General features: G+C 42.0%; 1 long non-coding RNA gene across 1 annotated transcript; it reads right to left on the minus strand.

The window, feature by feature from the left end:
* Positions 1-831: 831 nt before the first annotated feature.
* On the minus strand, positions 832-22,296 carry LOC132822315 (uncharacterized). Its single transcript, XR_009645431.1, has 3 exons — positions 22,218-22,296; positions 19,165-19,278; positions 832-1,060 (listed from the first exon to the last, which is right to left on the minus strand). It is a non-coding gene; the product is annotated as an uncharacterized LOC132822315 (long non-coding RNA).
* Between the last annotated feature and the right edge of the window lie 114 nt (positions 22,297-22,410).

Here is a 22,410-nt window from a genome sequence, read left to right on the forward strand (position 1 = left end):
CCACAATCCAAAAGATGTGCAGGTTAGATGAATTGGCCATGCTAAGTTGCCCATAGTGTTCAAGGATGTGTAGATTAGATGCATTAGTCTGGGGAAATGTTGAGTAATAGGGTAGGGGAATGGGTCTGGATGAAATACTCTAAGGGTTGGTATGGACTTGTTGGGCCAAATGGCCTGTTTCCACACTGTAGGGATTCTATTCTGAATGAACTAAAATTGGCATCGTGGATACCTTTAATAGGACATGTTGTCCATCGTTTTGATGCAAATTAATTAGGTCACGGGATTCATGTTGTAACATCAGATCACAATTAACAAGTTTTTAGAGTTGTAACCATCAGCAAAATTGTCTGTGTTCACCTTTTAAAGTAATAGTTATTTCTGCTATCTGTACATTAGCAGGTAAACATAGAAATTCAGATGTTGCTGTCACTATTACTCTGACCCTCCACAGATGTGTGCCATTGAAGTTTCCACAGATTGAAATCTTTATAAATCATTCCACTAAATTAAAACTTCTATTTTTATGCCTCACTGTACGAACTCTTAGAAAGGTTATGCCTTGTTGAATGAGCCACAGCTGTATTTTTAATGATGTACTTCATGATGATTGTTGCTCAATAAGCTCTCAAACCCTGAAAGAAAATTCTACATCAAATATTTAAAAGATAGAAAAACTTAACATTGTAAAAATTAATTTGCCATGATAATTTTTATTTTATTTGATTTATTATTATCACATGTACTGAGATATAGTGAATATGACTCTTAAAGTATTGTTTTGCATGCTAACCAGACAAATCATACCTTACATAAGTACATCAGGGTAATAGAATAGGATGCAGAATGTAGTATTACAGCTACATAGAATGTGCAGAGAACGATAACTCTAAGACATGAGATGGCTGTTCATAAGTCTGATAGCAGTCCACTGGGGAAGAAGTTGTTCTTGAATCTGTTGGTACATGTTTTCAAACTTCTGTATCTTCTGCCCAATGGATGAGGGTGAAAGAGAGTATAGCCAGAGTGGGAATGATCCTTGATAATGTTGGCTGCTTTCCTGAGGCAGAGGAGAGGGTATACTGAGTCAATGAAAGGCTGGTTTTCATGATGGACTGGGTTATGTTTATAACTCTCTGTAACTTCTTGCGGTCTTGGGGGGTTAGGCATAGCAGTTGCCAAACCAAGCTGTGATGCATCCGGAAAGGATGCCAACTATGATGCATCTATAAAAATTGGTAAAAGTCTTTGTGGACATGCCAAATTTCCTTAACTTTCTCATGAAGTAGAAGTGTTGGTATGCTTTCTTGACAGCAGTGTCAACATAGATGGACCGGGATAGATCATTGGTGATATTTACACTTTAAAGCGCTCGACCAACTCCACCTCAGCACCATTGACACAGACAGGGGAGTGTCCTCCACTCTGCTTCTTTCAGTCAATAACCAGTTCCTTTGTTTTGTTATCAAAGATTATTCTTCATGGCAATGGATTTGTTCTGAGTGGCACAGGGACAAGCACAACTGTGAGATTGTTGTCTTTATACCATTGCACTGAGCTGTGTCTATTTGTTTTGTTGTTTGAGATCTAAACCACTACAGTGGTATCATCAGCAAATTTGTAAATGGAGTTAGAGCTGAATTTGGCCACATAGTCATGAGTGTATAAGGAGTATAGTAAGGAACTGAGTATGCAGCCTTGCAGGCACCCATGTTGAGGATAAGTGTGTGGAGGTATTTTCACCTATCCTTACTGACAATGGTATATGGTTCTTTCAGCCCCCATCTTAACCTATATGTATGTCACAATTTTCATTTTGCTTTTTAGAGTTATTAAAAGTGTAGGATAATTTTACTTCCTGGTATACTATGTCTGAGAACACTTCAATATGATCAGTTGCATTGCCTGTTTGATGAAATAATGTTACTGGTCACTGGAGATTCCTGTAATTTGCTCCCGAATCAAATTACAATTAAGATTATGTCCACAATGGACTGTGAACTGTGACGAGGATGCAGAGATCCTTCAGCAAGATCTGAACAGGTTGAGTGAGGGGGCCAATAAATAGCAAATGCTGTATAATTTAGATAAATGTGAGGTTGTTCAGTTTGGAAGCAAAAACAAGAAGGCAGTTTACTAACTGAATGGCTGTAAATTGGGAGAGGGGAGTGTGTAGTGAGGCCTGGATATCCTTGTGCACCAACTGCTGAAGGAAGGCATGCAGATACATCAGGCAGTAAAGAAGGCGAATGGTACGTTGGCCTTCTTTGTGAGAGGTTTCGAGTACAGGGATGTGTTGTTGCAGTTATACAGGGCCTTGGTGAGGCCACACCTAGAATATTGTGTGCAGTTTTGATCTCCTTTTCTGAAGAAGGATACTCTTGCTCTTGAGGGAGTGCAGCAAAGATTTACCAGGCTGATTCCAGGATGGCGGAACTGAGATTGACTAGGTTCGGATTGTTTTTGCTGGGGTTCAGAAGAATGGGGGGGGGGGGGGGGGGGAATCTAATAGAGAATTATAAAATTCTAACAGAACCATACAGGGTAGATGCAGGGAGATGTCCCCGATGGGTGTGTTCAGAAACAGGGGTCACAGTCTGAGGATTCGGGACAAACCATTTAGAACAGAGACGAGAAGATATTTCTTCACCCAAAGAATGATGAGCCTGTGGAATTTACTACCACAGGAAGTAGTTGATGCCAAAACAATTAACGTGTTCAAGAGGCAGCTAGATATAGTACTTGGGGCAAATGGGATCAAAGGTTATGGGGAGAAAGCAGCATTAGACTATTGAGTTGGATGATCATCCAGGATTGTGATGAATGGCAGAGCAGGCTTGAAGAGCCAAATGGCCTCCTCCTGCTCCTATCACCTTCTTCTATGTAAGTCCTATCTCGCGATTTTAGTGGGCACATTTCTTTGATGTCAATGACAAATGTTATCACCATCTCACTGTCACTGACTGCAAAAATCCATCTATTAAGATTGAAACTTAAACACATTTATTGGCTATTTTCTAGACATCCAAGAGGAAGGTGGTTTCAGGGAGGCAAACTCAACAAAATAGTTGATATTCCCTTCTTATGTTTATATAGAATGGAATATAGTTTTCTTTAGCATTGCTGCTTGCTGAGGAAGGTCTGCTATTTGGCTCCCTGGGGCCAAATATAGTCTAAAACCTTCTGGTGATAAGTTGAATCCTGCCCTATTGATTTATCTGGTTAGTCAATCATTAAGAGGACTCTAAAGTACTTTGTAGACACTTATCATTTAAATATTGGACTACTGAACCTACAACTAATCCATTTCAGGGTTAACCAACCTTTTTGCATGGGGTGGGCAATCAATTTCAGTATTTCTCTCATTTAGGAGGGGATGGTGATGGATTTTCAGAGATAAAACATTTGATACAAAAGTAACCCATTTCCAAAGTAATAAAATAATAATTATAATAAACACAGTCAGTAAAAATGAACATTTAAAAGTGCCAAGTAGCTGAGCTGACTAATAAAACTTTTTTTTTGCCATTTCAGCTAAGAAACAGAGTTATAGAGAGGCAGACTAGGCCCCAAGCTCTAATTACTAGGGAATGTGGAAGAAACGAGGGTTGAGCTAAATGGATTTTCACTAACCCTAACTTCCTGTTCATCTCTGGTGACACACACTGAGTTAGACTTTGGTGAATTTATTTGAAAGTGGAGGTTGGAATCAAGTCAACTTTCAAGTTGCATTTTTCTCCTTTCCCAAATGCTTTGTGGAAATGTTTTTGGGAGGAGCAGGAAGAGAAGAAGGATATGTGTGGCCATATGTGGACTTTGTTTTGTATGGTATCAAAGGAACTATGAGCAGCAAAGTTTCACCACCACTCTGGTTCATTTCTTTTAGATTAGATTAGACTTACAGTGTGGAAACAGGCCCTTCGGCCCAACAAGTCCACACCGACCCGCCGAAGCGCAACCCACCCATACCCTTACATTTACCCCTTACCTAACACTATGGGCAATTTAGCATGGCCAATTCACCTGACCCGCACATCTTTGTGACTGTGGGAGGAAACCGGAGCACCCGGAGGAAACCCACGCAGACACGGGGAGAACGTGCAAACTCCACACAGTCAGTCGCCTGAGTCAGGAATTGAACCCAGGTCTCTGGTGCTGTGAGGCAGCAGTGCTAACCACTGTGCCACCGTGCCGCCCACAATGACTCAGATAATGTCTCACAGGGGTCAAAAATGAATTCCACAGTCATTCGCAAGGAATTCAATACTTCTATGATTTCAAATTTTCAAAGTTAGCTGAGTTTGAACATGGTTAACACTGTTCATACTCCTGTACATCATTGTCTGCCTCCACCTTGTTTCCCCTCTCTCACCTGCTTGCAGCATCTCTGTCCATCTCCTTTGCAGCTGTCCTCTCCTCAATCCTCTTGCAGCCTTCCCATCCTCCCTCCCAGAGTAGAGTATGTGGTGCTGGAAAAGCACAGCAGGTCAGGCAGCATCCAAGGTGAGGGAGAATCGGTATTTCGGGCATAAGCCCTTCATCAGGAATGAGGCTTGTGGGCCGGGTGCTGAGATGTAAATAGGAAGGGGGGGTGTATCTTTCACCTGCTGTGCTTTTCCAGTACCACACTCTCAACTTTGATCTTCAGCATCTGCAGTCCTCACTTCTCCATTCTCCCTCCCTCTTCTTCTTACACCCCTCTCGCACCGTCCTCATCCTCCCTCTCCACACCTCTTTTAAACATCAACCCACTGCCCCAAGTAGACAGCCTCAATTGTGGCCCAGCAAAGATCATGGTACATGGCAAAATCTCAAGATCCTTGTCCAAGCAAAAGTCTCAAAATCCAAATCCTCCCCAGCCTAAGGCAGCTCTAGCTCCCCCAGCAAAACCCTCACTGCCTACACTACTTTCCTAAATGCTTCCTACTCCTCTGATCATAGGTTATTAAAAGGATCACTAACAAACAGAAGAGAACCAGCCTGTGATTGGAGGAACAGTCCAAACAGATTTTCTCCATTCTGCTTAAACGGGTAACTTGTCTCTGACTGGTCATCCTGCTGACTGAATTCTCCCTGGGCATTTTTTTGGGGGGCGGGGGGTTGACCCTGTGTTTTTTAATCCTGAGACCCAAACTTGAAGGTACTTCTTAAAAATGTACTTCACCAGAGCATCTTTTTTTTCCATTTGGTGTTGTTTTCATTCTATTGTCTCTGTGGAGGGGTATGTGGCTAAGAGTTCAAATACATGTCCTGCCAATCTCAGTAATCTCTGTTGCAAGGTCCTACAGACATTTCTGATCAATCCTGTGGAACATCAAAGTGATGCCCTGGATTTTATGTCAGCAACACTGATGAATATGTCCAAATTACATGACAAGAGTACATAGGAAGAAAATATTCCATTGATGAAAGGTTTAAGAGCTAAAGGATACCAATTTAAAGTGACTGGCAAAAAAACCAGAAATGATACATGAATTTTATTTTTACACAGGGAGTGGTTGGGATTTGTAATGCTCTGCTTGACAGTGTGGTGGAGGTAGATTCACTCATGGCTCTCAATAGGGAATTGGATGATCACCTGAGAAGATTTTCAGGACTGTGGAGTGAAGGCAGGATCTGGGAGGAAGTGAGCTGTTTTTGCAGGTAGTTGGCATAGGCATGATGAACCCAATGACCTTCTTCTGCACCTGATGAAGGGTTTTGCCCGAAACGTCGAATTTCCTGCTCCTTGGATGCTGCCTGACCTGCTGCGCTTGAACCAGCAACACATTTTCAGCTCTGATCTCCAGCATCTGCAGACCTCACTTTTTATTCTTCTGTACTCCATGATTGTGAAGCTACCAATGAGAGCATGTGTTGCACTATTAGTCTATGTAGCCTGAAAAGAGATCAACTTAGCACTTAAAAGAATTCTGTGAGGTTCAGAGGAAGCGAAATATTCTCAGTCATGGTCTGTGATGCCAACTCCAAGAGAGTCTCCCAACCTTTTAAAGATGCAACTTATGGTTAACCCTCACACATGGCCAACACCACCAGCCCTATGCCAAAGCAGCAAGACATTTAACATTGATACAGTGCTCACAAATGGATCATCTTTATCAAGTCAAAACAGTTTCAGCCTTTACAAGAACTTCAACTGGCAATGTAAGAATCACTACCCGTCCCAAGTTGTGAATATCTATTATATCTTCAACGATTCTCTGCTTCTACTGCAGTAGCAAAAATGTCAAGGTCATGCTCACACATTGCAGGTTAGTATTGAAGAAACAAATAAGCCTTAAAATCAACCGATTCAACGTACAGATTCCTGCTTTGCTCAGCTCAGAAATAACACAGTAGCTGCCAAAGAATCTGTGCCATCTCCATCCGGAAAATCATTGAAGAAATGTTGGCTCTAACAATGAGTATGAGGATCACTTTTAACCAAGAACTCTTCTTTTTCTGAATTACTGAAAGCTGTTAAATGAGAAGAGTAAATCAAAACCTTACCAGAAGATACAGGAGAGAGGCCAAAGATGAAGAGGAAATGAATGATCTGGGTGAGACTGAGGACCAGTCGCTGAGCAGACTGGCTACAGCTGATGTTTGGAAAGCATTACTCACACCATAAATCAATGATCATCCAGACTGCCAGAGACAATTCCTACAATGGAAAACTGTGCTCATACTCTAAGGTAGCAAAAACTCTGCAACGCACATGACAAGCATTTTGTTATATAGAAGTGATTAAAATAGGTTTTGTTTAGTTTAAACATTTCAATCAGTGTTTACACTGACATCTGGAAGCTACTTTTTTCAATTATACACTTCCACCATATTAGGAATTCTGCACAATATTTATTGTTAAAGTTTCTGTGTGCTGTATTTGTTAATCCAGGAATTTTTAGAAAAGGAAGAAATTCTACTCTGGAGTTGGACAAGATACAACAGGATTTGACAAGGAATGCCAGAATATTTAGGTAATGAGGTTATCTCACTGAAATATTCCTCCATGTGCCAAACTGAGACATCCACAACCACATCTTTGATGTCTGGCTTATGAAATAACAGAATCCCAGTTATTGCTGTTTCCTGGGACTGCCATGTAGAAGACAGTGGTAGGCACAGGCAAGTGATTGGAAGCTTGGCGGTACAGGAACTGAAAAAAAAAGGGAGGGTGTATCAGGGGCATGTAAACAAAGGGTGACTTAGTGATGGCATACCAGCCTCTTGTGGAGTTATTTCAGTGTCCATGTCAAAACAGCTCTTCAATGCAATCCAACTGGTGGGAAAAATTAAGAATTAGATATCCTTGGGGGCTGGCAGTAAATCCTTCTTACAGTTCCAATTATGTACACTTTTGCAGTCTGCCAGCATTTTGCCATTGGTGAATGTGGACACTGCCAGCCCTGTGGCGGGCTGAGGGATTATCAGAGACAAAGGCTCAATGAGCCATTGATGAAGCTGTGAATATAAAAGGTAACATTGTGGCTAGATGCAGCAGAGGGGTTTCTGCCTCCATCCCTAAAGTGAGATTTGTTTTTTTTTTATTTATGCACTGCCACAAAGCCCAGCAAGTATAGCTCCACTAAGTTGGCAGACTGCCAACCTTCAATTAGACCAATCAAATCAAGAATGGTGGAAGTGGTCAGTTAGGAGGCTGCCTCAGAAAATTGGTAAGCCATTCACTCTGCTGGCAAGGATGAGCATTGATACATATTTAATTCTAATGTCAAGCTCTTGAAGACCATGGCAAAATCTAGCCCTTATGACCTGTTGCATATTTTTAAAAATGACAAAAATCAGAACATTTTCCACATTTCAGCACTGAGAATATAGAAAGTACATTCATTTACAGTCGAAAATAATTTAGGATAATGACCAAGGCACTTTAACCAATTTTTGATCTTTGATTGTAGAACATTCAAACCTAAACATCACTATAAATATCAATGACAATTGATCCTGAATTGAACTGAGAGAGATCTGTTCTTTTTTGGGTCTCTTTAAGAGTTTGAAGCTTTGGGAGTGAAAAAGTACTTTGGATGACATCAGCATAATAAAAAGCAGTTTACAACCAACGGAATCTTTTGAAGTGTGGTCATGGTTGGACTATTGTAAAATTTAATATGTACATGTCCTAAAATCCAACAATGAAAATGCTGTAACCATCTGCTTTTAACATTGTGATATGAGTTTTTTCAATTACTTTTTCATAAACCTGAAATTTGACATACTCTTGATAATATCCTTTCCATTATCACGACCATTTTAATATGGTATCCTTGAAAACAAATAAAAACAGAATGTACTGGATTAACTCAATGTCTGCAGCATCTATGGAGAGAGAAACAGATTTAACATTTCAAATTCAGCATGACTTCTTCAGAATTCCATTCAATGTGCTCAAATGATGTAATTTAATATTAGTTTATCATGCATTACAATTAAATATGTAATTCAGAATTGAATGTAAAGATCAAACCAAATAAGATTTATTTTTAAGCACTGAAAGGTATTTTCTACCTATTGACTGGTTTATGTAAAATTACAGTAATCACATTTTGTGACACTTAAATTTTCTTTTCAAATGATAACAAATACCATGTTGCTTGTGGCATCCCACTAATAGAGTATGAATTTATATTGTTTATGAATACATTTAGTCACCTGTTAATGATTATGTGTAAAGGATGAAAACTTTAGATTCTGCTTTAGCAGTGTAAAGAATTGTATAAATGAAATACTAATATGAAATACTGTTGTGCAAGGATCAAGGTCTTGCATTACTTTGACTTCTGAAGGTAAACTGAAGAATATGACAAACTTCTGCAGTATGTGTGAAATATTGACAACTTGTCATTTAATTCAAAGCAATTTAATGTGTGAATGACTTTAAAATGTTCTGAGGGACACTATATAAATGCAAGTTGTTGTTGGCAGGTCAAATTGTCTGCAATCTCACAATAACATAAAAAGTGCCAGGGCACAATTCCAAGAAGAAAAAGTAAGGTCTTCTGATGTCAAAAACAATATGTCTCTCAACAAGTATTACAAAAACATATTATTGATTATTTCTCCCATTACTGTTTTGTTTTGGAAAATTAGCAAATTAGTTGAATTTAGGAAACAATTCTAATTGGCATAATGTTTACAAAAGATAAACAAACAAACTAATTAACAACATCTGTGAGACATAGAGGAAACCCAGGGGAGACAATTATCAAATGGAATAAAACAGCAGGCCTTAAGATATTTCGGGTTGTGGAAGAAGATAACTCTTATTCTTGATCCCACAAAAATTATCATAAAAGTTGGTAGATTTGAATCAAATCACTTCTATATGACAAATGTGCCGCTTTAAAACTTGAACAAGATGCTATTAACCTGGATTATTGATTGAACTCAGTGATAGATCTGTCACTTAATTCCACTAAACACCAAAGATCCTTGAAAACATCTTCCAAACTCACAGAGGTCCTTCAGAACAAGCAGAGAACTGAATTTCCCAAGAACCTTCTCTGATTCCCATGTTAACGTTTCTTGACATATGTCTTGATTATCACATTTGGTGAGATAGAGGGTTTATTAATAAGGATTTGAAATGTGAGCATAAGAGGTACAGTTAGTAAGTTTGCAGATGACACCAAAATTGGAGGTGTAGTGGACAGCGAAGAAGGTTATCTCAGATTACAACAGGATATTGATCAGATGGGCCAATGGGCTGAGAAGTGGCAGATGGAATTTATTGGGAAAGCAATTCTTAGCAGGACTTGTATACTTAATGATAAGGTCCTAGGGAGTGTTGCTGAACAAAGAGACCTTGGAGTGCAGGTTCATAGCTCCTTGAAAGTGGAATCGCAGGTAAACAGGATAGTGAAGAAGGCATTTGGTATGCTTTCCTTTATCGGTCAGAGTATTGAGTACAGGAGTTGGGAGGTCATGTTGCGGCTGTACAGGATACTGGTTAGGCCACTGTTGGAATATTGCGTGCAATTCTGATCTCCTTCCTATCGGAAAGATGTTGTGAAACTTGAAAGGGTTCAGAAAAGATTTACAAGGATGTTGCCAGTGTTGGAGGATTTGAGTTATAGGGAGAGGCTGAACAGGCGGGGGCTGTTTTCCCTGGAGCATTGGAGGCTGAAGGGTGACCTTATGGAGGGTTTTCAAAATCATGAGGGGCATGGATAAGATAAACAGACAAAATTCTTTTCCCTGGGGTGGGGGAGTCGAGAACTAGAGGACATAGGCTTAGGGTGAGAAGGGAAAGTTTATAAAAGAGACCTGAGGGGCAACATTTTTGTGCAGAGGGTGGTATGTGTATGGAATGAGCTCCCAGAGGAAGTGGTGGCTGGTACAATTGCAACATTTAAGAGGCATTTGGATGGGTATATGAATAGAAAAGGTTTGGAGGGATATGGGCCAGGTGCTAGCAGGTGGGACTAGATTGGGTTGGGATATCTGGTCGGCATGAACGGGTCGAACCAAAGGGTGTATTTCCATGCTGTACATCTCCATGACTCTATGAGTCAAAGAGTATTAATAAGGCCAAGTTGGGCCATTAACAACCAATAATTCCCTTTAATTGACAACTTACCAGTGACTAATGAGAAACTCACTGTACCACTCACCAAAAACATAAAACATGGAGTGGGACATTCCGGATGTTGAGGTAGGCCTCATCTAATTCTGCCACAAACCTCACAAAGCCCAAGTTGTTCAGACCCCTATAACCAGTTAAATTAATGGAACCATTGTAAAAACTTTGTGCTGCCTAATTTAAATGAAAATTACATGCAGTGTGACTATAGAGTTGAAGAGTGTGTACTGGAAACACATCCAGTTAGGCAGCATCCAAGGAGCAGGCGAATCGATGTTTTGAGCATTAGCTCTTTATCAGAAATGAGGCTTGTAGCCCAAGGGGGCTAAGAGATAAATGAGGGGGGGGGGGAGGAACTGGGGGGGGCAGGTGTCTGGGAATGTGATAGGTAGATGAAGGTGGGAGTGAAAGTGATAAGCTGGAGAGGAGGGTGGAATGGATAGGTGGGAAGGATGATAGACAGTTAGGAGAGCTCAATGCGATAGTCCTGAGTTGGAAGGTTGGATCTCTCTCCTCTCTAACCTATCACCTTCACCCCCACTTTCATCTACCTATCACACTCCCAGCTACCTTCCCCCCAGGCCCACCAATACCCCACCCCTCCTATTATATCTCAGTCCCCTTGGGCCACAAGCCTCGTTCCTGATGAAAAGCTTATGCTTGAAATGTTGATTCTCCTGTTCCTTGCCTGACTGTGCTTTTCCAGCACCACATCCTCGACTCCGATTTCCAGCCCTCACTTACTCCTCATGTGAGTATACGTGCTTCTGATGGTGATCATGCTTAGGTTTTTGCAAGACTAGTAGCACTTCACCTGCACTACTTAAAGCCATTCTGTCAGCAGCAGATACTGGAAGCCAATGCTGACAAGTGAGCTCCAATAAATGGGAAGGTAAATGCTCCTGGAATAAAAGGGATATAGAGTTAGTTAAGTGACAAGAAATAAAGTAGTGGTTAATGGATGTTCTTTAAGTTTGACCAAGATTTGTTGTGGAATTTTTTGGGGACGAATGATAAGCCTTTTGCTTCTCTTTAATATATATTAGTGACACAGGACTTGACATACAAAGAATTAGAGATGATGCAAAACTTGGAAGCACTTTAAACCATGTGGATGACAGTGTAGAATATTAAAAGAGCAAGTTGGTGGATAGGATGTAAAAGTGGCAAATGAATTTCATTACAGAGAAATATGAGGTGATTCATTTTTGTAGGAAGAACACGGAGATATGATACAAAATAAAGGGGACAAAACTAAAGAGGGTGCAGGAACAGAGGGAATAAATACTTTGGATCAGTCTTCATGGTCTAAGACTCTAACACCATTGCAAAACTATGAAACAACCAAGGGGCAATTAAGGAAGAGGGAATATATTTTATACCTATTACTGGAGAAAAGGTACTAGGAAAACTAATAAAGCTGAAAGCCAACGAGTCACCTAGATCTGATGAGATGCATCCTAGGATATTAACACAAGCAGCAACAGAAATAGTGGACTCACTGGTAGTAATCTTCTGAAGAATCCTTAGATTCTGAAAACATACTGGAGGATTGGAAAACTACCAATAGCCTTAATTCAAAAACAGGTAACTAAAGACCAGTTAGCTTAATGTGTTATTGTATTAGGAAAATGATAAAAGCCTTTTATAAAAGGATGTAGTAGTGTTTCGAAGTACCTAATATATCAAGAATCATCATGGCTTCATGAAGGGAAAATCGATGCCTGACAAATTTATTAGAATTCTTTGAAGACAAACCAGCAGGACCAGAAGGCATAATCTCAAAGTAAGGGATCACCCAGTCAGAACAGGGATAAAAAGGAATGTCTTCTCAGGGGATAGTGAATCTATGGAATTCTTCACCACCATAGAAAGCTGTTGAGGCTGGGTTAAATATCTTCAAAGCTGAGATGGACAGATTTTTAAATCAATCCAGGGTTATGGGGATTTGGCAGGAATGTGGAGTTGACTACTGTCACATCAGCCATCATCTCACTGAATAGCACAGCAAACTCAATGAGCTAAATCATCCTCTCGTGCACCTGGATCTATATGTACACAGAGAAAGACAGCAGTTAACAGAGTATCCTAACCTTTATTAGCAGAGGCAGAGAGAATGGAAACTAGGTTAAGCTAAACTTTAATAAGACAGCAGTTCAGCCTCCGCTTAAGAACTACATCTACTTCCGGGCAAGACATTTCAAAGAATATTTCCAGGAATGAGAAATTTCAGCTGTGAAGGCAGATTGGTTAGGACTGTTTTCCTAGAAACAACTCACTGGCTTGATTCCCTCACCCTTGTAAGCAAAGGAATTAGGTGATCTGACAGGCATTTTGCACACTATTCAAACAATGGGGAACCTTGAACAATTCAGAAGCATGATGGTATTAGAGACCAGCATAGGGCTTTCCATGGGATTCAGGACCTAGTGATAGAAGTTCCATTCATCAAGAGAAGCAAGTCAATCATAGAACATAGAACAATACAGCACAGAAAGGGTCCTTTGGTCCTCGATGTTGCACTGACCTGGGAACTTATCTAAGCCCATCCCCCTACATTATCCCATCATCATCCATGTGCTTATCCAAGGATTGTTTAAATCTCCCTAACGTGGCTGTGTTAACTACATTGGCAGGCAGGGCATTCCACACCCTTATCACTCTGAGTAAAGAACCTGCCTCTGATATCTGTCTGTACAAGCTGGCATCGCCATCCTAGGAAAAAGACTTTCACTGTCTACCCTATCTAATCCTCTGATTATCTTGTATGTCTTGATCAAATACCCTCTTAGCCTTCTTCTTTCCAATGAAAACAGACACAAGTCTCTCAGCCTTTCCTCGTAAGACCTTCCCTTCAAACAGGCAACTTCCTGGTAAATCTCCTCTGCAACTTTTCCAATGCTTCCACATCCTTCCTGTAATGGGGAGACCAGACTGTACATAATATTCCAAGTGCAGCCGCACTAACGTTTTGTATAGCTGCAGCATGACATTACGGCTCTGGAACTCAATCCCTCTACCAATAAAACCTAACTTACCGTATGCCTTCTTAACAGCACTATCAACCTGGGTGGCAACTTTCAGGGATCCATGTACATGGACTCCAAGATCCCTCTGCACATCCACACTACCAAGAATCTTTCCATTGACCCAGTACTCTGCCTTCCTGTTATTCTTCCCTGAACTCCCTTTGCCACCTCTCTGCCCAATTCTGCAGTTTATCCAAGTCCCCCCGCAACATTTTTCCACACTGTCCACTATTCCGACTTTAGTGTCATCAGCAAACTTACTAATCCATCCACCTATGCCTGTATCTAAGTCATTTATGAAAATGACACACAGCAGTGGTTCCAAAACAGATCCTTGTGGCACACCGGACTCCAAGCTGAATATTTTCCATCAACCACCACTCGCAGCCTTCTTACAGAAAGCCAGTTTCTAATGCAAACTGCTAAATCACCTTCAGTCCCATGCTTCTGCATTTTCTCCAACAGTCTACCATGTGGAACGTTATCAACGTCAACTGCCCTACCCTCATCCACCTGCTTAGACACCTCAAAAAAAACCTCTGGTTTGAGAGATATGACCTACCCTTGACGAAACCATGTTGACTATCTGCAATCAAATTTTTACTTGCTAGATGATCATAAATCATATCTCTCACATTCCTTTCCAAAACTTTTCCTAGAACAGATGTAAGGCTCACTGGTCTATAATTACCTGGGTCATCTCCACTCCCCTTCTTGAACAAGGGCACAACACTTGCAATCCTCTGGTCCTCTGGTAGTAAACCTGTAGAAAATAACGACTCAAAGATCAAGCCCAATGGCTCCAATATCTCCCCCCACTAGCTTCCCAGAGAATCCTCAGATAAATCCCATCCGGCCCAGGGCACTAGTCTACTTTCATTCCTTCTAGAATTGATAACACCTCTTCCTTACTAACTTCGATCCTTTCTAGTCTAATATCTCGTATCTCATTCTTCTCTTCTCCAATATTCTCCTTTTCCTGGGTGAAAACTGATGAGAAATATTCATTTAGCGCCTCTCCGATCTCCACAGGGTCCACACACAACTTCCCACTTCTGTCTTTGACTGGCCCTAAACCTAGGAGACAGTGAGGTTTGCAGATGCTAGAGATCAGAGTTGAAAGTGTGTTGCTGGAAAAGCACAACAGGTCAGGCAGCATTCTAGGAGCAGGAAAATCGACATTTCAGGCCGGAGCCCTTCATCAGGAATGAGGCTGGGAGCCTCTGGTGTGGAGAGATAAATGGGAGGGGGATGGGGCTAGGGAGAAGGTAGCTGAGAGTGCAGTAAGTGGATGAAGGTGGGTGTAAAGGTGATAGGTCAGAGAGGAGAGTGGAGCTGGTAGATGGGAAGGAAGATTGACAGGTGGGACAGGTCATGAGGGCTGTGCTGAGCTGGAAGATTGGAATGGGGGGTGGGGGGGAAGGAAATGAGAAAACTGGTGAAGTCTACATTGATGCCCTGGGGTTGAAGGGTCCCAAGGCAGAAGAACCCCTCTGGTCCTCGCAACAAGGTCAGAACCCCCCCCCCCCACCCCGATCCTCACCTTTCACCCCACCAACCTTCACAGCAACAAGACCCCTGGTCCTCACCTTTTACCCCACCAACCTCTGTGTAAATCACATCATCCATCGAAATTTCAACCATCTACAAATGGACCCCAGCACCCTCCCCACCTCTATCTGCTTTCCGCAAAGACTGTTCCCTCCACGACTACCTGGTGAAGCCACCCTCCCCTCCTGGCACCTTCCCCTGCCATCGCAGGAATTGCAAAACCTGCATCCACACCTCCCCCTCACCTCTGTCCAAGGCCCTAAAGGAGCCTTCCACATCCATCAAAGTTTCACCTGCAAGTCCACACATCATTTATTGTATCCATCACTCCTGATGCAGTCTCCTCTACATCGGGGAAACTTGACACCTTCTCACAAAGCACTTTAGAGAACATCTCGGAGACACCACCATCCCTTGGCCAAACATTTCAACTTCCCCTCCCACTCTACTGAGGACATGCAGGTCCTGGGCCTCCTCCATCATCACTCCTTCACCAACCGACACCTGGAGGAAGAATCTTCCGCCTCAGGACCCTTCAACCCCATGGCATCTATGTGGACTTCACCAGTTTCCTCATTTCCCCTCACCTCACCTTATCATTGTTCCAACCCTCCAGCTCATGACCTGTCCCACCTGTCAATCTTCCTTCTCACCTATCCACTTCTCTCCAGCCTATCACCTTTAGCACCACCACCATCCACCTATTGTACGCTCAGCTACCTTCTCCTCTGCCCCCTCATTTATCTCTCCACCCCCAAGGCTCCCAGCCTCATTCCTGATGAAGGGCTCTGGCCTGAAACATCAATCTTCCTGCTCCTCGGGTGCTGCCTAACCTGCTGTGTTTTTCAAGCAACACACTCTCAACTCTTGGCCCAATCATTCTTTTATTTCTCATATTCTTATAAAATCAGAGGGGTATTGGCAAAACGGTAGGTGCTGACTTTCAGTGCACCTCCTCCTGCACCCGAGTCCTATAATCTTAGCAAGTAACCCAAACAAAGAAGATAACAATCTCTTGCCGCACAATCCCTGGAAGTGAGGAAAGCTGTGCGACTTTTATTTAACTTGATACACCAGTGAATTACAGTAACAATGAGTGTCAAATGGCTCATTAATGAGCCATCCTTCAACTTAATTGGGTGAGATTTTGCTGCCATCATGAGACGAACACATTACTTTGACTGAAATTAAGTGGGCCTAATCACTATGATTCCTGCAATGATGGGCCAGCTCAAGGAATCACAAAAAACAAATTGGAAGCAAAGCAAGGGTCAGGCACAGCAGCATGTCTTCATCGCTAATAAGTAGATGGTGGTGGTCATAATTGGGCAGTCATTGCAGAGACCATGGCTAAGGACTATAACTATCAACCTAATTTCTGAGATCTCACATGCCTCTCATTCCACAATGATGTACATCGGCAGATAACACATTTGATCTCAAGGGAGGCCAATAACTTTTAAGTTGGGAGTATAGAAACAAGCAATTTGAGCCTGCTCTACCATTCTTGATCATCTCCTCCATGCCATTTTCCTCCACTATCTCCACTCTCTTAATGGAATTAGTCTCCAGAAACTATTAATTTTGTCTTGAGGCTGCTCAATGACTAAATTTCCATATTCTGGATTAGTGGCGCTGGAAGAGCACAACAGTTCAGGCAGCATCCGAGGAGCAGTAAAATCGATGTTTCGGCAAAAGCCCTTCATCAGGCTGAAGGGTGGAGAGATAAACTAGAGGAGGGTGGGGGTGGGGAGAAAGTAGCATAGAGTACAATAGGTGAGTGGGGGAGGGGATGAAGGTGATAGATCAGGGAGGAGGGTGGAGTGGATAGGTGGAAAATAAGATAGGCAGGTAGGACAAGTCATGAGCAGGGTGAGATGGGGGAAGGGGAAACGAGGAAACTGTTGAAGTCTATATTGATCCCCTGGGGTTGAAGTGTTCTGAGGCAGAAGATGAGGCGTTCTTCCTCCAGGTGTCTGGTGGTGAGGGAGCGGTGGTGAAGGAGGCCCAGCACCTCCATATCCTCGGCATAGTGGGAGGGGGAGGTGAAATGTTGGGCCACAGGGCGGTGTGGTTGATTGGTGCGGGTGTCCCATTGATGTTCCCTAAAGCGCTCTGCTAGGAGGCATCCAGTCTCCCCAATGTAGAGGAGACCCCATCGGGTGCAACGGATACAATAAATGATATTAGTGGATGTGCAGGTAAAACTTTGAAGGATGTGGAAGGCTCCTTTAGGACCTTGGATAGAGGTGAGGGAGGAGGTGTGGGCGCAGGTTTTGCAATTCCTGCGGTGTTAGGGGAAGGTGCCAGGATGGGAGGGTGGGTTGTAGGGGGCGTGGACCTGACCAGGTAGTCACGGAGGGAACGGTCTTTGGGGAAGGCGGTAAAGGGTGGGGAGGGAAATATATCCCTGGTGGTGGGGTCTTTTTGGAGGTGGCGGAAATGTCAGTGGATGATTTGGTTTATGCAAAGGTAGGTAGGTTGGAAGGTGAGCACTAGGGGCGTTTTGTCCTTGTTACGTTTGGAGGGGTGGGGTCTGAGGGCGGAAGTGCAGGATGTGGACAAGATGCGTTGGAGGGCATCTTTAACCACGTGGGAAGGGAAATTGCGGTCTCTAACGAAGGAGGCCATCTGGATTTTCTGTGGTGGAACTGTCCTCCTGGGAGCAGATACGGCGGAGGCAGAGGAATTTGGAATACGGAATGGTATTTTTGCAAGAGGAAGGGTGGGAAGAGGTGTAATTCAGGTAGCTGTGGGAGTTGGTGGGTTTGTAAAAAATGTCAGTGTCAAGTCGGTTGTCATTAATGGAGGTGGAGAGGTCCAGGAAGGGAAGGGAGGTGTCAGAGATTGGTCCAGGTAAATTTAAGGTCAGAGTGGAATGTGTTAGTGAAGTTGATGAATTTCTCAACCTCCTCGCAGGAGCACGAGGTGGTGCCAATGCAGTCATCAATGTAGCGGAGGAAGAGATGGGGAGTGGTGCCAGTGTAATTACGGAAGATCAACCGTTCTACGTAGCCAACAAAGAGACAGGCAATTTCCATAGCCTGCTGCAGTACAGAATTTCAAAGATTCACCACTTTACAAGTGAAAAACTTCCTTCTCATCCTAATCATAAATGGCCTGCTTCTTATCCTGAATCACCAACCATGGGAAATATTTTGTCTATATCCACCCTGTCAAGCCTTGGAAGAACTTTGTCAGTTTCAGTGAGATCGCCTCTCATTCTTTGAAACTCTAGAGAATACAGACATAGTTTCTTCAATTTAAGACAGATTTAGAGCATTTTTTCAACCAAGTTAATGTAGAATTCTTTAGCGCAAGGTGATATCAAGGCTCACCCATATTCGAGGCTGAGATTGCCAGATTTTTGATCCATAATAAAATGAAGGGTAATAGGAGAAAACCAGGGAAGTCATTGAAGATCAGCTGATCATCCATGATCTCACTGAATGGCAGAGCAGACACAATGGACCAAATGGTCCACTGTGTCTCCTACTTTTTATGGTCTTATTCTTTTCCAAAACACTTTTGACACTACTTCCAAACTGATCCAAACTCTGACTGCATTTTTCTGTGGAAAAAATAAATAAATATGAAACCAGGAAGCCTCCCTATAAATGTCTCCACACTAATGGGCACTTCTGGCAATGGTCCTCGACAGTGATTCATGGAAATCAAGTTTATCTTCAATAATATCCCTTTGATTCTGAGACCCGAGTAAAGAATTTGTATCTCTAACAAGGAACAACTTTAATTTTACCAGACTTGCCACTCCGTTACAAAGCCAATTGAGGGTAACCTGTCATTTACTATTTCATTTCTCTAACTTTAACCCCTTTAAATGTTGACCAGCCTTTGAATTGTACTAATTTAGTGGTGTTTACAAGTTTGTCAACCCATGTTTTTTAAACTTATCTTGCATGTAACACATGAATTCCTGAAATTAAGAAGTTACATTTCTACAACATATGAATTCTACAATTTGTAACGAATTTCAGTACAGACCTCTTACGACTCTATCCTCAGCTTTATTCTTGTGCCCTTCTGCTTTCAGATATCCAAGAACTACCATCTGTTAGGCAGTGGTGATAGATTGTAAAGACCAAGTAGAGCAAGCCACTGATGACGAAGAAATACCATCAATCAGAAAACAAGCAGCCATCATTTGAGGCACTAGTACTGCACGTACTTAAGAGACTAGCATAGAAATTGGATGCACATGTGATGACATATTGGGCATGACTAAATTGCACAAAGATAGACACAAAAGAATTCTATGTGTGTCACCACCTCAACGTGAGTGTGTACGTAGGTTACTTTCCATAAAACTAACAGGATATCGATTGGATAGTATCCAGAAAAAGCTAATGGACATATATGCAGAAATGCTTTGTGTGTTAACAGACATGATAGATTGCCTACTGTTGCTGTCAGATAGCATGGAGGAGCTTGGCTCCAACTTGACCCATTGTACAGAGCTTGGAATATATCTTTTCAGCATTGAATTTGTAGCTAACCTCATGAGAACATGTGCACACCACAGCATGGTGTGCCTGCAAAATAACACCTAGAGCAGAACAGAAGCAAGTTTGAATGCTGCAGTAGAAGTTCAAACAGAGGTCATGAAATTTCAATTTGTTGCCAACCATGCTCAAATTGCTGCAATCACAGCTGTGAATATTAGTGCAAAAAGGATCTTTCAATGTTTTAGTGTAGTGAGCTCTGCTCCATCTGATCAGAGGCATTTCCAAAGGGGAGTGACATTGGCTCCATTCTGCAAAGTTCTGTTGTCCTTGTTCAGGATGTCAGCATATGTCCTCCCAGTAGTATCCCCATGGTTATCTGTCAAACTGCCCACTCAGACTGCTGTTCACAATGCACAGATGGTATGGTCAAAAGCCCAACCTTCAGGCCTGAACTGCTCAAGGGCACCTTTCCCAAAAGGGAGTATGCAGCCCTCCAACAATCATGATGCAGCCAGTGGGACATCACTGCAGAGAATTGGACAAGGAAAGACACCAAAAGAATGCACAAGAGTGATTTATTAATGACCATAATACATCCCTATCAAACATTCACTCAGGTTCATCAGCTCTCCCAATTTTTTGACAAGTCCCAGGTGTTAGTTAGGCGGATGTAAGAGAGTCTTTGACATTCATGAATCCAACATCTCAAGTCAATGCTGGTTGTTCTGCCTGGCTTTTGATCTTACAAAGCTCTTTTATAGCAGTCTAATATAACTGAGAAAATTGCTGGACCAATTCAAAGGGCAATGAAGTATACAATGCACGAAGCACCCCTGTGTACATGCCCATCAGCATTTTCTGCATACTATCCAATGAATATCATCCTCTTAGTTTTATGGAGTGGGTATCATGTAGGCCAGACCAAGAGTACTAAGGACTGGTTTTCTTCCCAAAGGATTATTAGCAGACTAGATGGATTTCATAGAAGTATGGTGATTGTGACTGCCATTACTAATGCTAATTTTTTAAATAAATTCAGGTTTGATTGATTAATTTTAAGTTCCTCCATTAGGGCTGTTGTGGAGCAGTGATTGTGACCCTATCTGAGTCAGGGGGCCTGGGTTCACATCCCATTTGCTCCACATGCGTAAAAACACCTCCTGAACAACTTGATTAGAAACAAATCTAAATTCCTCCATTGTCACAGCAGGACATAGAACTGACACTTCTGGGTCATTGGTCCAGGTCTCTCGATCACTAACCCAATAATAATATAACCACTATTTTTCTGTTCCCTTTCTCTCATACTTTAAGGTACTTCATTAAATCTGTCTTTGACTGAGCTTTATATCATCTTTTTTTGTTTGAGGTTAACTTGTGTCTGCTTATGTTTCCATGAAATGCCTTTGGACATTTTACTCCACTAAAAGATACAATCTAAATGCCTATTATTGTTGTTATTGAGGTGATACCAGAGACGCATTAAATAAATTTAAAATGTGTAGAATAGGAATTCATAGGCATTCAGCTCTGTTCCAGTAGATCTTTGAACTTCTAGCTTTCAGTGTAGAAAACACAGAAAACTCAATGGAGAATAATGCAACAATCTCAGGTTATCCACATAAACAGACATTTAGTTCATTACGTCAGATTTCTTATGTGCTGCATGTTGGACAGAAGCTACACTGATTTGCATTCTGCATTATGGAGTAATTTGCCTTAAAATGCAACACAGGTCTTCTTGTTAAGAGAGCTAATTACAAATTAAGTGGACAGTAAGAATCTTGAGAATACACTATTCAACACATTAAAATGCCATCAGTAGAGCATGTACATGAATAACTAAATCTACCTTTAACAATAAGACTCAAGTAAAGGATGTTAACTAATTACACAATATGACACTGTCATCAAAAGGACACTCCTGATAATTTTCCTATTTAAATATCTTAACTTCACAGGTGTTTCACCAATTGTCTCTAAAATGTCTACGTTCATAATAGAAATTAGATGTAAGCCTGCCATGATGTAATGACACTTTGATGCAGGGTGAGGTAAGAGGCTAAGTCCTACTTTATTCTGAATCCCAAAAGTACAGTATATTTTACAAACTACCAATGTCATATTTTAAAGAAAGAGCAGGAACTCATAGCTTTGAAATGCAGACTGAATCATGTTAATGGCTCTGATACAACGATGTATTGTCTTTTAATCTCAGATCGCCTGAACAAAACCACGGGAATTGAGCTTTAAATTTGCTCTAATATTTCTCCGTCTAAGCCTCGCAAGTGCTAACCAACAAATTAACAGTAGAATTAAAGAGTTTCGTATTGGGACGTTGGCAAGGGTGGAATCTGGGCTCAATGCCATATGGGTCTGATGGAAACTACAACTCCCAGCAGACAACACGCCTAACGATTTGACTAAATTTGGAAATAAACACAAATGTAACGTGTTCTGGCCGCACAATAAAACCATCTCCGTACGAATCGGTTTACACTTCTCCCTCAAAGTATTTGCGGAGGTAGGTCACATTATAAGAACCAAATAGTCAACAAACGATATGCCCTCCGACCAGCCCTGACAACGCACCTCAAAAAAGAACTTGAAAAGGAGCCAGGCCGCAGCGCGGCGCAATCGCGGAGCCGGTGGAACCCGATTGGTCCGTCCGCGGCGGAGGGCGGGTCGCAGCTCGGAAGAGTGGCAGAGGGCACCTCCAACCACGCGACGGGATTCCGGGAGTGGGACGCGTTAATTGGTGGGCGGTGGGCCTACGTGCCGTGTG

The sequence above is a fragment of the Hemiscyllium ocellatum genome, chromosome 14, assembly GCF_020745735.1.
Source record: "Hemiscyllium ocellatum isolate sHemOce1 chromosome 14, sHemOce1.pat.X.cur, whole genome shotgun sequence".
Taxonomy (NCBI): Eukaryota; Metazoa; Chordata; class Chondrichthyes; order Orectolobiformes; family Hemiscylliidae; genus Hemiscyllium; species Hemiscyllium ocellatum.